This window comes from Gadus morhua, chromosome 16 (assembly GCF_902167405.1).
Source record: "Gadus morhua chromosome 16, gadMor3.0, whole genome shotgun sequence".
NCBI classification, from domain to species: domain Eukaryota; kingdom Metazoa; phylum Chordata; class Actinopteri; order Gadiformes; family Gadidae; genus Gadus; species Gadus morhua.
In genome coordinates, this window is record NC_044063.1 from 29,686,876 (window position 1) to 29,692,875 (window position 6,000).

Consider the following 6,000-nt stretch of genomic DNA (forward strand, 5'->3'; position numbering starts at 1 on the left):
GGAGAGGCTGGATGCCAAATCTGATACTGATTAAAATCAGGCAGAACGTAATTATTTATAGCAAAACATTTGGCCCAAATGATTGCTGTTTGATTATGTTTATTCACATTTTCCTCTTATGGAAATGTCCCAAACATCTACCCTTAATGCTGTCCTCCTGAGAACAGCTTTGTCCAACAACACAGTGCACACAAACAACTTCCACGCACTTCAGTCCTCCAACAATTAAATTAATTTTCCTCTTCTTTCTCTCCTGGGGAGTGAAGTGGTCGCTCCTGACTGACCCTCGATGAGGTCATTTACACACATGTTTATGACGAGGAAGTTGAGCGGTGGAGACAGGTGGTGTTCTGAAGGGCGATGGCCAGGTGGTCCAGTTTACCCCCCAGGAGGCCCTGGTATCGCTGCAGGAGCTCCCCAAGGCTCCGGTGGGAGGGGCACTCTGCCGGGGACCCAGGGGTGGGTACCGGAGTGGTCCTTCCTGGGGCCTCGGGCTGAGACCAGGTGGAGAGAAGAGATGGAGAATACAACATCTCCTCCATTTAATATTTAGAACTGAAACCCACAAACACTTCAAAGAACACAGCAATTTATTTTATAAGCATTTTTGTCATCTTTTTTTTTAAATGTCTATACATCCCGACAGCAATCAGTAAATCAAATTAGCTTCAATGTCTGTAGATTGGGGTCACCATTGGTGTAGGACTCATTATGTTTTAGGCCTGCATCATCAATTAGTGTTTTGGTTCTGACATCCTAAAAAATGATTTGTAAAATATCGATTTTATTAGTTAATTCGACCACCGTCTTCTCTCTGGGGAAAAACCAACATCCTTAATTCCACGCATGATCAAGTACTGATTCAGAGTGAGCACAGCGAGGAGAACGTGATCATGTTCAATCAAAACAAATAATTTCAACAAACAAACATTTTAAGTATTTACTACTCTAAACTAGACAACTTATTCACACTCATTTTCTTTGAGGAAGTTGATGAATTGAAACATAATAAATTGACAAACAAACATTTGAAGTAATCGCTATTTAAATTTTGGATAAGTTCAATGAACTTGATCATTTTGAATCCATTGTTAAAACTAACAAAATTGACGCTGGAAATGGAGTTGATATTCTTAAGTTATCACTCCTCTTTGGTTGCAAGGTAGTATCAAAGAGGGTTAAATAGAAGGACACACAGTTGAATTAAATGCGTATGTTCCTGTTCTTAAAAAATCCAGCAGCATCTTCCCGCAGGAAGATGGGAAGGGCCTGCAGAGTAATTTTCTGTCTGCTGTTGACATCTATGTCTTCCTAGAAAGACAAGAGGGATTGTGGGGTAATGGGAAGACCAATTAGCAGGATATTAATCCTATGAATATATTAAATAATACTAAAGTACAAATTATCATGAGGTGGGAAGTGTTACATACAAGGAGACCATAGGTCCTGAAGATGTTCCTTAGCAATTCAGAAATCTGAAAATGCAAAATGAAAAAAAAATTGGACACGATGTCATATTATTGCTTCAGCATGCATCATTGCATGCCAAATTACAGGCCTACAGGCCAAATTACGCAAAAATCATTGTGCTTCCTCACAACTGGGTGGGTGTGCCAAGTTTGGATTTGAATCAAATCAAGAAATTAGACCACTTCCTGATAGGTGGCTTTATTGCTAAATATTATTGGCCGTAGCACACGTACGATTTTGATGACTGCTACAGGTAACTTTAGTGAGGGTAAGTCTGTTTCTTTAAGAACAGAATCTTTTGTTTCACTTTCAATCCATTACGGCAAAAATAGGGGGTCAACAATCCCAATAATGTCTTGTTTTTATAAGATTTGATACTCAGTTCAAAAGATACGTGCATGGGTGAAAAGCCAAATTTGATGGCACTAAAGCTCTTCAGCTGCAAAAACGAAATTTGGTGAGATGAACCATATGACTGACCCCCATCAGTGGGATCAGTCATATGATTGGTGAAAATGTGAAGGTTAAGATTGCCCCCATTAGTGTGCAACTTACGATTGTCTAACTAGTGCAGTGAGAAATGAATAATAGAAAGAAGTAGAATGCATACAAAAACACAGTGGGCATTCCCAGCTTTGCTGCTAGGCCCCCAATTAAGCACACCAGATATAATACGTAAATAACTTCAAATTACTTGTGACTCCATTCGAAGAGCAGGCCAATTTTCCAGGATTTCACTTGCAGGATGTGACGGGTTCTCCACAATAGAGTGCTTTCTGCGCAGTGCAAAGGTAGTGTTCATAAGCCTATCAACTAAAACTAGATCTGTCTCGGGCCCTTGAAAATTCTTCAAGAAGTTGCAGTCTGAACTGTTCAGAACTTGTGGCATTTTCTCCTTTGGGGAAGTTTGGCAGGTAATTCAACTCAGATCAGCGCTTTTTTTAATGTTTGCGTGGGATGCCGCTCCATCAGGGTTAGACTGGCTTCTTTTGCCTGAGTTAACTGCTACCTCTAGACACCAAGTTCAACTCAACTTGTGACAATAGTTACCCATTTTAAAAAATAAGCTGGTCTGCAAAGTCAACCAATCACAATCACTCCCACACTGTTTTAGGCAAGGGTGCTTGTGCACTAATGCCTCTGCAGATTCTGCCAACTCCTCATCACCGAAATAGGCATTGAAACTAAAAATGACCTCAGCCCTTTTTTCTAAAACATCATGTTTCTGTTCTTTTGTGAGTTGTATGGGTGTTTGTGTGGTATTATATACCGTGTTACCGGCCTAAAGTATGTGTTCCACATCATAGGAACATTTTGGAAATGGGAATTCATTGGGCCGTCTCTGGGTGCGTTACTGAGTCTGGGCAGTGAATTCTGGGGGAGGGCAGTCATTTAAATTGTCCAGTCTTATTATCTTGACCACAGGCTTTGAGGGCAACTCTGACAATGCTGTCAAGATGCAGAGTTCCCCATCAAAGTCAGGGTCTTCATATTGAAGAGAAAAGTTAAATCTCTCTTGAATAAATTATATAAATTCCTCTAATGTGGATGGTCTTGTGAGCTGTGTCTGAATTAATATAGACCCTTAGCAACCAACCAGGGGGTTGTGTCATCTAAAAAGTAAAAGTAAAATTAATTTGTAATTCCCAATTACCAAAACACAAGTATTATTTTTGTGCAAAATGCAGTACCTTTGTTCTTGCTTAGGTGAATCTCTTTCTACGTGAGATGAATCTTCTTGGTGTCAAGAACAATCTTCCTGAAATATTGTATGCAGAGAGAGGCCATGATGAGTCATTGAAATCATGGACAGTGTGCACAGAGATGTTACCTGGGCATAACTCATATGCCCTTAAGTGTTCGACATAATCAGACTTCTGCTGCCTGCAAATGAAGACAACTTCAATGTTTACTAGGGCTGGCCCGAATACAATTTTTCAGGCTTCGAATACTCGTCGGTTTTTCCGAGCGAACATTCGAATACTCCGATACTCAAACCGATTTTGACAGTATCTGCATATTTTGTTTAAGATTTAATAGCTTTTGAACTTTAATTAGTAGGCCCAAGTAAGTTGGAGTTCCTTAGTTTTTCCCCGTTGAAGCGAACAGCTGTCGTTTCGTTCCAAATCAGCTGTCCTCTGCCATCTCAGCCGTTAGGGGAGCTTTTCAATTCATCCTGGAACGTGCATCTTTTCACAGAATTTGTACAATAAATCCATAAAAAATACAGAATATTGATTGTCTTATGTGTCCATATTATATCCATTATATTGACCGGATATTCCAAAGACACTCATGCTCTGCAGCAAGCCAGTCACAATTGATTGGCGCAGCGCTGTACAGCGAACGTAAACAAATAACTAAGCTACGGTTAGCATTTCGCTAAGCATTACTTTTCCTCCCAAGATCCCGCTAATGTTGTGTTGTAAAGTAAAGGGAAACATATCTATTCTTCCTCCACCTCTCTCGTTCTCTGCTTGGTGTCGCTTATAGTTTGCCTCCCTCGCTCTGGTAACGTCAGGCACGTGAAAAAAAAAACGAAGCTCCGAATACTGATTTAAGCTTCGAATACTAATTTTCCGAACGAGTATTCGAATATTCAAATAATTCGGGCCAGCCCTACTCAGTGTTTCCCCTACCATTGTTCAGGCCTGGCGGGCCGCCAGGCCAACGAGCGCCCCCGCCAGGCCAACAACCGGCCAAAAAAAATGAATAATGAAAAAAAATAATAATGCAGTGTTGCGCGTGCGCAGATGATGCCCCATCATAACGGACAATCTGACAGCATTGAGTTATATCATCATTAGCATGTCACCACCAAAAATTGTATTGTAAATAAAATTAGTTTATTGTTAATAACGTGTTTATTGAATCATTATCAACTTGTGATGGCTAAGCAATTGTTTTATATGGAAATAACCAACAAATACTCTAGCATCCCGTGAAAAATGTATAACAAATCACACATCAGCTCTTACCACCGGGCCTAAAAAAAATTCTAGGGGAAACACTGCCTACTGTTTACCAAAATAATTGTGGCAATCTTACAAAACTGAGGCAGTCCTGCTTCAAAGCCAACTGAAACATATGACCTAGTGCAGAAAGCAGTACCATCAATTGTGATCTGTTGTGTGCTGCCAACTGTAGGGCTGTGAGTCCTTTCGGTAACAAGCTGCTTGGCAACTTCGGGTAATTCAGAAACCAATACAGTGGAAAAGAGCGAAGTGTGTTGATTTGGTTTAGAAAAGGATGGAGAACTGAGATGGTAGGCCATCATGTACTGATGTCTCCTTGGGAGAGTCCAAAGAACATATTTAAAGTTTTGAGCATCATGGAAAACCCGCTAAAAAAAACAATGTTTTCCTTCAATACGCATTGTCCACAGGTTGACAAGTGGTCCAAAACGTCTGATCAGGATAGTGTTCAATGTAATGATGTTTGGGCTTCAGAGTAAACTGTGGAAAGACCTCACTGAGCACCTGTCTGTGATCAGTGATTTTGCTCTGTAAGAAGCAAATAGTTCCTTCTGTGAATGTAGTCGACAAGGACAATTCCACTATGTCTTTCAAATCCATCAACACCTCCCAGGCAGAATCACCTTCTGGTACTAGACTTCCAACCAGGAAGGGCAGAGGCGAATCAAAGCAGCATTTTCATGTGCATTGCCACAATAGTCTTTTTTGCCACGAAAGTCTTTGGTATCGGTTCAGGTTTGTCAGACTTGTCAGTGCCTTTGCACAGAAATGTGAGTATTTTTGTTTTTAAAAAGCCAAGTGTAAAATACCTGAGGTGTATCATCTCCTGCAAGCATAACGCCAACTCCACTGGCACAATGCCCTCAAGGAGGTCGTGAAGAATATCAGGTGGGAAACCTGTGATGGGGTGAAAATGTCTCAGGCTTTGTCGAAAGACACAATCTGCCTTCACCCCACACTCAGGTGTGCCATCACCACACAAAACATTCTGGACATTCAAGTCATGGCTAGTTATGGTTCTCAGATTAAAAGTTCCCTCTGCCACCTCATGACTGAATCAGATTTTTTGTGGCCACACACCACCTATATTCGCTGCTCTGAAGGACTTGAAAAAGCCTGCATGTGCATTTGCAGCCAGGTTATCAGCAGCAACAAAGAGCGGTGCCTTTGATACATTTCCCAAGAGCCTCTACGAATACACCATCTTTCTCTGATACACGAATATCTTTAATTAGTGGACCAAGTACTTGATCATAGCCATAACTCTCGACATCAGATACTTTACACAGGACTGCAAGCTGTATCGCACTTAGAGCAGATCGACATTTGGTTGGTAGATCAGCAAAAACCCAGTAAACTGCACAAAGTACCTAGTGGGTTGGCGATTTCTAGGTCATCAATGTATAGCAATCATCAAACTGTACATTTACCTCATGTCTATGTGCTCTACTCTTGTGTGCATTGAATGAAGAGTACACATTAGTCCTATAACCACAGCCTTTGTAAGGACATGCTACCATTTTGCACTCCTGATATGCAACCTCTTGCTCTGTCT